Below are 12,546 nucleotides of genomic sequence, written 5' to 3'. Positions count from 1 at the left end.
GCTCAGTCTTATAACATGTAAGATTCCAGACTACGGTTGGGATTTCTAGATCTGCCACTTTGCAGTTGGATGAGTGTGGTTGACTGAGAAATGGGTCCCCAAGGAATATCCATGTTCTAATCCCTGGAACCTGTAAATGTTACCTTATATGGAAAAAGCATCTTTGCAACATGGTTCAGTTAAAGATTTTGAGATAGGGAGACTATTCTGGATTCTCGGGGTGGACCCTAAATGTAATTACATGTACCTTTTAAAGTGGGAGTGAGAAGGAAATATGACAAACACATATATACACACAGAGAAGGCAGTGTGATGACAGGACAAATTTGAGTGATACAGCCACCAGTGAGAGGCATGCGATAGATTCTCTCCTGGAGCTCCTAGAAAGAGTGTGGCCTGCTGATGTCCTGATTTCAGCCCATTGATATTGATTTTGGACTTGTGGCCTCCAGAACTGAGCGCATGCATTTCTATTATTTTAAATCATGAGGTTTGTGCTAATTTGTTATGGTGGCTGCAAGAAAGGAATGCAGTGACTTGTAGGCAGGTCTAGTCCTTCACTTTGGCTCTACTTCCTCAGCTATCAAAGTAAATAATAATAATAGTATCCACTCTTTAGGATTCTTAAAAGACTAAAATTATGTTTATGTAATGTATGATGTAAGAGAATATATATATGTAAATGACTTTAATCTTAATAACAAATATTTTATATATAATGCATATTCATTATATATGTAAGTTTCTCTTGAACGTGCTATACACGCACATGCACATGTGTGCACACACCCCTAAAGGCAGAAGATCCTAAGGCTCCAGGGAGTGGGAAGTGCCAAAGCTGGAGGAAACTTAGGTCTCTAAATCACCATGTGGTGACTGGGAGCACCTGTGTGGAACTGACCTGTGAATAAATAGGGGTTTATGTTTCTCTACTGAAGTGAGCTGTTAATTTGGTGGCTTGTTACAGTAGTTAGTATTATGCTAGCAAATAGTACAGAGTTCTTCATACTTCTACCAAGTAGCTTTTCCAAACCTTCTATCTTATTTGTAGAAGAGTCTGTCAGGGAAAAAACTGTTGATGCATGTATCCAACAATTTTAATCATGATGCTATTGGAAGAAAATGAGCACAGAATCCATAAAGGTCATTTTCAAAGAGTCACTTTTCTGATTCCAGTTGCATTCTAATTAATATCATGGCGTGTTAGCAAACTAAGTAAGGAGCAATTATTAGCTATCAGATTCTAGGTTTGGGAGAGAAATGATGGTATATTATGCATAATTTTTGCATCATTAAAAATTAAATCCCATAAGCATAATGATTCAAACATCAGGCTTTGGCAGTGTCTGCAGATGATAAACTATGGTATGTAAGGAAACAATTTACTAGGTAATGGTGCAATATTTTCTGAAGTTAGACAGAATCTACCCCCCCAAGGAAAAATGCTATTTTGTACAGAATTATTTCTAGTCAGAGCTTATTAGAGGAATAAGAATAGTTACTTAATGCTTTTTTTCTATATTCAAATCCATAGATGTGTAGGATGAGTTTTTGTAAAGAAAACTTTCATAACTTCCCTATTTTATAGAAGGTAATTTAACGAAAAGAGCAAGGATTTCATTGTCTAATGGACTCATGTTCAGAATCGTAGGTCAGTGACCATTCTGTGAAGTTTCAAATATCTTAAGCTCATACATTTTCTGTTTCACCACCTGTCAAAATGAGATACTCCATCTTACCTCATAGAGTTTTTATGCAGATGAAGTGTGATAACAACATTAAACACTTAACGCGTGGTCCAGCATGTGGTGGATGCTTAGTTATTTGTTGCTTTCTTTCTTTTTTTCTTCCATGTTGTTGAGTTTTCTCCCTGAGGCTAGTACTTAAATGAAATTCTGCTGCTACTACGTAAGTCAAGTTCACAGCAAGAATCATGGTAGGGATCAAAACCTGCTGATTGAACTGAGAAGAGCTCTTGAAGAACCTGTCTGTGAGATCCGAGCACTAAGCCAGGTACTGATGCCACCAACAGGCAACCCCTACAGAGGGGAGAATTACTGGTATTTGTACCTCTTGCGTTACTTTTCTTGGGTACTTGTCATGGTTTCCCTCAGTGATGATTTTAAGCTTTCAAGGCAATCAAATGTAGCTTGTATCTGAGACCATTGATTGTGGTAGGGCATGTGTTAATGAGCGTAAGACCCTGCATTTCACCTTTCATGGGTTCCAGAGTCACAGTGCTGCCATCCTAATCCCCAACTGGTCATCACACAGAAGTGTGCCCTATGTCCATTTTGGGACTAGGAGAGAATCAAAGAATATTGGCTTGAGAGTCAAGGGCTTAAACTTCCTGGTTCTTCTATCATTCCCATTTTGTCATTTGACCAGCTTATATCCACCCTTGAGTTTTGGTTTTATCTTTTGTAAAATAGTGGTGAAGGAAGGCTATTATTCACATGGTTTTAATTGTCTTATTTATACCTTGATATAATTAATGTCAATACCTAATTCATTGTGTGTCTGGGGAATTCATTGCCTGAGGTTTAAAAGTAAAATTCTATAGGAAACACAAATAATAAATCCACAATAGGGGATTCTATTTTTTTTTGAAGAGGGAGAGGGTGAAACACTAGAAACTAGAGGGTGAAACTTTAAGTTTGATATGACAGGAAATGGGATCATTCACACTGATCCACTAAGAAAATAATCACACAGGGTGGGCATTTGGTGTAGCTGTTAAGACCCCAGTTGGGATATCCACCTTCTATAGTGGAGTGCCTGGCTTTGAGTCCCAGCTCCACTTCCAATTCCAGCTCCCTACTGGTGTGCACCCTGGGAGACAATAGGTGATGGCTCAAGGATTTGGGTCCCTGCCACCCAAATAGGAGACCTGGGTTGAGTTCCAAGGTTGCAACTTCAGCCTACCTCAGCTCTAACTCTTGTAGACATTTAGGGAGTGAAACAGTTAATGGGAGATTTCTTTCTTTCTGCCTTTCAAATCAAATGAAAATAAATTTAAAAAAAAATCATAAAGAGAATATCCATTTGCAACAATGTCTATCTGTCTCACAAACTTTGTGGTAATAAGTAGAAACAAATGACTAAATATATTTTTCTTTAAAAAATGATGCCAATTCACCAAATATTTTACACATACACACACACACACACACACACACCACATCACATCACATACAGCTACAAAAGTGTAATTGGATACTCACAAATTAATATAGCTTGTCTGGGCAGAGACTGTGCCTAAGTGCTTTATCAAACAATAGATCTTACAAAAAATTGAGTAGAATGCTTTTTGAGTGAAATAGGATTAGATAGAAGGACACTGTCTTATACCTTTGAATATCTTATATCTCTTTGTGCCTTTGAAGTTTTGTTTCTGTATTATAATATTAATGGAGAGAATAGAACAGAAAGAGGAGTATGATGCAAGCTTATTCTTTCTTGCTCAGAGTGAGGAAGTAACACTTTTCAAAAGAGAAAGGCCAAGGAATTTGGAAAGCATAAAAGATTGGTGATTGGGATAAATGGAGATTTCATTAATTTTTTTCACTCAGTGTATATTTATCAAGGGCGTATTGTGAACCACCACCTAAAAGCCTCCTAAAGGAAAAGTGAATGGGCAAAGATGAATTTGATGTTCATAAAAGACGCGTAAGACCTGATGTGGGATTATTTTATTAATACGCGAGATTTCCAGGACACAAGAGAATGGGAGTGGGCAGTGAAGGATGAGGTGAGATTGTGTGGGAGGTGAGGTGGGGTGGAGATGACAGCTCTAGAAACCATACTGGCACAGAGTAAGAGAGGCAGGAAATGTCTTAAAGGAAAATATCATAAGCATTGGAAAAATAACTGGAAGAGAAGATGGGCTGCCTGAAAGCAATGGAGAAGAATATGGTTAACATAAAAACACATTGACAAGCCTGCAGGAATTATTGTGATGACTGCACCTGGAATTAAGACGTCTTAGGGGAGTTAACTGGGATGATTTTACTCCAGCACAAATAAGTTGTCAAGAAGGAGGAAGAACGTAATTCATTCTCAGTAAAGGAAGAGCATAACTCTTATCTGCTGTAATGGGAGAACTTGAACCTATAAAAGGCAAAGCGGAAAGGAGCCAACCTGATTTGGTGTAAGTCTCTCGACATAGATAATCTCATTAATACTGACAACTCTAGGACGTTATAGTCATTTTGCATAAAGAGAAATCTTAAGTAATTGGTCAAGGTCACAAAGCTGGTAAGTTGTAGGCCTGGAATTCCAAACCAGGTTTATCTGCTTTGAAAGAAAGCAAGGGTGATGCATCAAGATCCAGCCAGGAGACTGAAATCACGCCAATTAGTTTTACAGATTTGAACACTGAAAAAGCATTATTGGTGTTAAAGAACTGAAAAGACCAAAGGTAAAATTGATCATATCGTAGCGATCACTCACTGGGTTGGGTGAAAAGGGAGGCATTTGGAATCACTACACTACAAGCTGGGAGGAAGGGCCCCTTGGTGCTGGAACCCAGATCTCTGGGGAAGGTGTGCTCCTTGCTGGTGATGAGGAGAGTGAATGGTGGGAGCAGGTTGCTGCTACCAGGGTGAAGAAACCCTACTGGGGTGATTGAAGGTCCTAGGAACAGGAAGTCAACAAGACAACAGAGAGAGTCCTGTCCTCCTCTGCTTGCCCTCCAGTCTCCATTAGCGCCCCCTGTTGGCCCCCTGTTTAACAGAAGGCAGGTGGAGATGATGGAAGGTGGTTGACAGTGTTGCAGCCCCCAAGAGCATGAAGCCCATTGTGGGAGGGTGAGTTTGAAGCTGGACATATCACTGGATGACAGAAAAGGAGATGCTTAGGCCGGCGCCGCGGCTCACTAGGCTAATCCTCCGCCTAGCGGCGCCGGCACACCAGGTTCTAGTCCCGGTCGGGGCGCCGGATTCTGTCCCAGTTGTCCCTCTTCCAGGCCAGCTCTCTGCTGTGACCAGGGAGTGCAGTGGAGGATGGCCCAAGTGCTTGGGCCCTGCACCCCATGGGAAACCAGGAGAAGCACCTGGCTCCTGCCATCGGATCAGCACGGTGCGCCGGCTGTGGCGGCCATTGGAGGGTGAACCAACGGCCAAAAGGAAGACCTTTCTCTCTGTCTCTCTCTCTCACTGTCCACTCTGCCTGTCAAAAAAAAAAAAAAAAAAAAAAAAAAAAAAAAAAAAAAAGGAGATGGTCAGGAGCACAGTCTCGCTATCACCACCACCTCCCCACCCAACAGTTCTGAAGGATTTTATGCTTCATGGAAAGAATGATTGATTTTAAACATCAGCTTTGGAGAAAGCGACATGAATAGCCATATTTCATTAATTTCCCAAATTAGTGTAAAATCAAAACTACAGAATATATCTGAAAGAAATACAGCTTGAGAATTTGCAAGTACATACAGAATTTCTTGTAATGGGCATTAACTAAGTAAAAATGCGTATTAATTGTCCTGTGCAGTGAAGTAGAAAACAGACAGTTCATTGCTTAGCTATTGAAGATTCTGTTATTAGGACAGAAGGACAATTAGCTTTGAAAGCAATGTTGCGAATGTATTCTTTTTTTTTTCTGCATGTTTCTTTTTCCCAAAAGAGATGAGAACAAACCACACTATTTCTACAAGAATTACATTTGTGAAAAAGCAAATGCCTAACAGGAATTAGGGAAGAAAAAACATCTCCAGAGCCCATGGGAATGACAATTCCTGGTTAACTGTAAAAAATGGAGAATGTAATTGAGACAGATGACCAGATTTAGGAAAAATAAACCTCCCCATTAAAATCTAATTAAATATTTGCATTTCAGCATTAAGTTTCCTCTCAAAAGTTTTGTGAGCAGCAGGGTGACAGTGAAGATTATTGACTATAATTTGCCGAAGTTTTTTAAACTAAATTAGTTTTGTGCAATATATGGAAGGTTTACTCAGCTGCACTTACACAGTGGCTGCTTTATTATTCTTTTAAAGTGAATCATTTATAACTGTTCTCAGAGATCTTTTATCAGCCACTTATCTCCTTCAACTGGACTTGTGACGCCAAGGGATAAAATGAATTGCTGGCTAATATTGTGAGAATTAATCAGACCACAACAGCAGGAGAGTAATGACTTACTTACAGTTAAGATATTTGCATTTGGCAATAAAATCACAACAAAAATATAAGGATGTTTAATCTTTGACTTTGACTTGAACACTGAAACATGCTGGCAATACAAAAATCTAAGTATAAAAGTTGTGTGTTTTAGTTTTGGGTGATTACCTAATCTGAAAAATTTATTGTGGGAAGAAAACTCTCATTTGATATAAAGTTTTTTTTTTTTCCATATAAAGATTTCTTTTTTTCCATGTTGCAGTGCCTTTGATTCACACTGGTCTTGTTTCCAGAGATGTTTTCTTTTCTCTTAGAGCTCCGGGCAGATGAAGTGAATCTTTTGCTTCTTGTTTTGCTTTCTTCCGAAGTCTGCTGATTCTGTTTAGTTCTTTCCTTTATGTCTCTTTGCCTCACAATGACTTAGAAGAAAGGAGAGGCAAAGCCAAGACTCAAGTGGTAGAAATAGTCCTGCTGCTATTTTGTTGAAATGATTTCATATGCTACTTGCTCTCTTTTCTTAGTCTGGCATTTTCAAAAAATAGGAATAGGTTTTTCAGCTGCTATCTAAACACAGAAGGTGTACAATGAAAAATTATTTCCTGATTTGTGTCCATTGAATCGAATGCTTGGGAGATCATTTCTTATGATTGGAAGCCACTTTCTCCAATTTATATGTCTGCAGCCAGTGTGTTAATGGCATCCATTACTGTTTATTTCTGGTAATTTGTACAAATGTAGGTGTCCTCCTCAGTAACTAGATTTTTTTTTTTTTGCTTTTCTGGGTAATGCTCATGTGTATACCAGATATATGAGAGATATGTGAGTGTACCTGTTCACACGAACTCGCACGCAGTTTTCCCTTTTCAGAGGTATAGTGTAATGGTGTGAAAAGCATACTGATTCAAAGAGACCCAAGTTTAAATGTCTTTTCTACCCCAAGCCTATTTCCTGGTCATGTCACTTCATCTCTCGGAATTTTATTTTCTTAGTAAAATGAGGATAACACTACCTTCCTTGCAAGGTTGTAAGGATTAGAGATTGTAAATGACATGTACATGACACTTACTAAACTATTGATAGCAGTGATTGTTGCTAGAATCAGTAGAGACTGGAACCTTTGAATTTCCTGCATTTCTTATGTTTCTTGAATACAACCTGTATATTTAGGTAGAACAGTCTCTGGGCTGTGGCTTTAAGAATCTGAGTTCTGGGGCTGGCACTGTGCTGCAGTGGGTTAAAGTCCCAGCCTGTGGTGCTGGCATCCCATATGGGCACCGGCTCTAGTCCTGGCTGCTCCACTTCCCATCCAGCTCTCCGCTGTGACCTGGGAAAGCAGTGGGAGATGGCCCAAGTCCTTGGACTCCTGCACCTGTGTGGGGGACTTGGAGGAAGCTCCTGGTTCCTGGCTTCGGATTGGGTCAGCTCTGGCAGTTGTGGTCATTTGGGGAGTGAACCAGTGGATTGGAAGACCTCTCTCTCTCTTTAAAATAAAATAATTCTAAAAAACAAACAAAAAAGAATCTGAGTTCTGAACCCACAGTTTTGCCCAGGTGCAACTCTGGTCAAAGCAAGAGAATCTCCAGTAGAATCTTATATCTTGTTTTATAGACTTTCTTTCTTTTCTCTCTCTTTTTTTAAAGATTTATTTATTTGAAAGAGTTACACAGAGAGAGGAGGAGAGGCAGAGAGAGAGAGAGAGAGAGAGAGAAAGGAGGTGTCTTCCATCCTCTGGTTCACTCCCCAATTGGCCACAATGGCTGGAGTTGTGCTTATCCAAAGCCAGGAGCTTCTTCCGGGTCTCCCACGTGGGTTCAGGGGCCCAAGGACTTTGGCCACCTTCCACTGCTTTCCCAGGCCACAGCAAAGAGCTGGATGGGAAGTGGAGCAGCCGGATCTTGAACCGGTGCCCATATGGGATGCCGGCACTGCAGGTGGCAGCTTTGCCTGCTACACCACAGCGCCAGCCCCTTTACAGACTTTCTTTACAGACTTTCCCAATCTCCAAAGCAATCTGTCGTCTATTACATTAAACTGATGAAGAGCAGAGGCCATTTTTGTTTTCTTTATGTTGCTAGAGCTGGCACATAGTAGGTGCTTTGTCAATGTTAGAAGAAATGTATGCCTTCCTTGCTAGAGTTATTTCTTTTACCAATTAGAACTTCAGCTCTCTTTACATGTTCTCCTTGCATCCCAAGGCTTGGCTAGTGGGAACGAGAGATGAGAACCTTCTGACTCTCATCCCTGCCTCTAGTGTTACTGGAATGTCAATGCAGTTAAGGATGACTGTCTTGATGGATGGGGAGATGACTCTGGCCTTGAGGTAGCCCCATGACAGCCAGAACCTGGGCAACTGTCTCACCCATCAAGTCAGTATTAAGTGATATCTGAGTGGAGATCAAACTTTATAAAGACTTCTGAGAAAGAAGGAAATTTCCAAGGTAGCAGCTAACAATGACACCACCTTAACTTTTGGCAAACCCTGGCCTTAATTTGGAATTCCGATCCAAGATGATGTCAGGAAACTGTCAACTTTGTGCTGCTATAACAGAATATCTGAGCCTGGCTAATTTTAAAGAAAATAAATTTATTTCTCAATTCTGGAGGCTTGGAAATACAATATCAAAGTGCTAGCAAGTGGAAAAGGCCTTCTTACTGCATCATAATGTTGTCAAAGATATCCGTGGTGACAGAAAACAGAGAGATGGAACTCACAGCTTCAAGCCCTATTGTAAGTGGCATTAATCCCATCATGAGGGACCTGCCTTCGTGGCCTAAACACCCCACATTAGGCCCCATTTCCGAGTGCTGTAACATGGGGGGTTAACTTTCCAACATATGCTTTCTCTCTGGGGGACACACTGGATCGTCCCAGGAAAATATTTCCTTGAGCCTTCATCTTTGAAATAGGAATGGAAATATCCGATTTATCACAGGTTCAGTGAAGGCAAAGAAGGAAGTTTTCATTCTGAAGTAATTTGAATGGGACACTATTGTTATTGAAAGTAGGTTAATATTTTAAAGAATCATGCTTACTGTAAAAATTCAACAATACAAGCAAATATGAAGAAGATGCAAATCACACTATCCAGAAATGGCCAGGCATGACATTCGGTACATACCTTTCCAGGATTTCTCTGGATTCTAACACTGGATTGAGTGACTTTTTAAATTTAACTGAGTAATATGTTTATAGATATCTTTCCATGTTGGTAAATTTAAATCAGCTTCAAATTTCTATTTTCCATTATGGAAAATTTCAAATATATACAAAAGATTTCAGACTATTATCTAACATACCCTCTGCTAGTATTGCCCAAGTTTGCTTCATCTATATTTCCTTCTATCCCAGCCTCCTCATTGCTGCTTTGTTTGAAAACCGACCTCAATTGCATGTATGGATTATTCTCTTAGGCTTGCCGTAACAAATTACTACAGAGTAGCTTAAAACTATCTGAAATTTATTTTCTTACAATCAGGAGGCCTAGAATCTTGCCTCAGGTGTTGACAAGGTTGGTTCCTTCTGAAGGCTCTGTTGGAGACTCTGTACCATGCCTCCCCCAGCTGCTTGTTGAGCCAACAATGCTTTGTATTTTTGGTTTGTGACAGCATCACCCCAATCGTGGCCTCTGTTGAGATGGCCTTTTTCCTTGCTGTGTCTGTGGGTTTCTCTGTGTCCTATCAGTTTTTAAACTAAAGACAACAGGCACTGGATTTACAGCTCGTTACCCTAAAGCCAGGATGATTTCATCTCAAGATCTTTAATTTCATCTGAAAATATCCTATTTTCAAATAAGGACACATTCTGAGATTTCAGGTAGATGTGAATTTTGAGGTGACACTGTCCCAGCCTACTTGTATCTCAGAGTGAATGTTTTATTGTCTGAATATTCCACAGTTTTCATACTTTCTATACAATTACACTACCGATTATTTCTAGTTTTTCACTAATCATAGGTCTTCTCATTCTTGTGCAAGACTAGGTCAAAAGGATTTACATTTCCATTCTGATACACGATGCCAAACTATCTCCTGGAAAAAGTATGCTAATTTACATATTGAACTAGTGCATGAGAGTACACTCTTCAGACTTGAATTTTTTCCTTTACTAATTTAGGATTTTTCAATTATAAGTGGATAGATATGATTTTTATTTTTAAAAGAAAGGTGGAAATAAAGCAGCTAGGAATGCTTCAATGCTGGGACTCAAAAGTGATTCAGATCAAATCATTTCCACGAATACCACTTGTATCAAGAAGTTCAGGAAAAAGCACTAGAGAAATGCTATTAATCTCCTCTATGTAAGGTATATACATTACACAGTGGGATGCTTATGGTAGAAAATGAATGCCCTGCAGATGAAGGAAATTACCTCTTTAAGTTTCTGTGGACAACTGTAACAAAATGTTCAATCTAAAGGAATCATTGCCCATTGGAGGTCACTTCTTTAACCAAGGGGCAATACTTTCTTCAATTACATATTTCACAGCCAGATTTTATATTGGGCTTTTGTTCATTTTGAAAAAAGAAAAAAAGGCTATTCTAGATATCCTCTGGTCCCATTTACCAACAGTCAGACAAATAAGGTTAGCTAACAGAATTATAGGGCATGGCCAATGCTCTGGCTAAAGGTTAAAGGGCCTTGGGGACTAGAATCATCAAAAAAGATAGTTTAAGATGTCAACCAAGTCATGCCTTGTCCCATATGTTACCTTCCTTCTATTAATAACTTAGACTTAAAAATGTAATGTTTTCATTTTTAATTACCAAAATAATACATGTTCATTTACAGTATTTGAATGAAAAGTTACTACATATACAAGAAAGTAAAAGCTCCTTCATATTGTTCTAAGATAGAACCATTTGGAATATATTTTTTGTTTATTTCTATACATATAACTATTAATACTATTTTTAAACAAAACTGAGTACATATTGTCTTGTAATCTTCATTTTCACATCTTGCTCACTTTTTAAAGGACGTAGATATATTTCATTTCAAAAGCTGAGTGTATACTCTAGAAAAATATCATAATTTATGTAGTGATTTCCCTATTGGTTTGTTGTTGATTTTTCACTACCACAAACATTGCTTCACATTATCCATATAGAATTGCATATTCTTTTTTTTTAAATTATTTCTTTGAAAGACAGAGATACAGAGAGACAGAGGCAGAGAGACATAGAGAGATCTTCCATCTGCTGGTTCACTCCCCAAATAGTTGCAATGGCCAGAGCTGGGCTGAACTGAAGCCAAGAGTCTCTTTCAGGTCTCCCACATGGATGCAGGGGCCCAAGGACCTGGGCCATCCTCTACTGCTTTCCCAGGGCATAGCAGAGAGCTGGATCAGAAGAGGAGCAGCCAGGACTCAAACCAGTGCCCATATGAGATTCCAGCACTCAGGCTGCGGTTTTACCAGCTATGCCACGGCACCAGCACCCAGAATTGCATATTCTTTGAGGTATTTATTTAGAATAAATTCTTAGATGGTGGAGTTTGGCACAGCAGTTAAAACACCACTTGGGCTGTCTGCATCCCATATCAGAATGTCTGGGTTTGGGTCCCAGCTTCACTTCCAATTCCAGCTTCCTGCTGATGTACATCAGGGGAGGCAGTTGTAATGGCTCAAACACTTGGGTCCTTGGCAGAGTGGGATCTAGGCTCCTGGCTTCAGTCTAGTCCTGGCCCAGATGTTGCAGGCATTTGGAGAAGCAAACTATTAGATGGAAGACAGTGTTTGTTTTCTCTCTCCCTTCCTCCTCCCTCCCTTTCAAATAAAATATCTTAGATAAGCAATTGCTGAAACAAAGAATAGTAGTAAATGCTTTACATGTTGATAGTTCCTGTAGATTGTCTCCCTCTCTTCCCCCCATGAAAGATTGTTCCAGGGTCTATTCTCACTTGATCTTAGCAAAAAGGCTGAGAAGTGATGCCAGGGTCTATTCTCACCAACAGTGCATCTACCTAACTACCTTCCTTCCGTCCTTCCTTTCTTCCTTTCTCCAATTTAGACAGTGTCTTGAATTACATGAAACCAAGAATTCTAGGGGTCACCTCTGGGAGATACTTGGCATCTGTGTTATTTTTCCTTGCCCAAGAGTCCAAGTGGTCTAGTAGATGTCTTACAAGAGGGAAGACCCAGCAAATTCATCCGACTGCTGAGAGGATTTCAGCACATTACCGTTACATGGGTGAAAGTGCCGGAGGAGCAGTCTAAAAGCAATCCTTAATTTTATACTCTTGTGCCATCAGAAGCTGCTCTTAGCACAGATACTCTTCCCCTAACAGGCTGTGCAATAAAAATTACAACAAATATTGTTGGAATGTCTACTATGTGCCAAGTTTTATGTAGATGTTATCAAATTTTGTCATCATAGCAGCCTGACACATCACTGTGTCCTACCCATTTCAGTTGGAGACTCCAAAACT

Source organism: Oryctolagus cuniculus, chromosome 1, assembly GCF_051225735.1.
Source record: "Oryctolagus cuniculus isolate XC-2025 breed Fujian yellow rabbit chromosome 1, ASM5122573v1, whole genome shotgun sequence".
NCBI classification, from domain to species: domain Eukaryota; kingdom Metazoa; phylum Chordata; class Mammalia; order Lagomorpha; family Leporidae; genus Oryctolagus; species Oryctolagus cuniculus.
The sequence above is the reverse complement of the archived record's forward strand: the minus strand, read 5'-3'. Positions refer to the sequence as shown.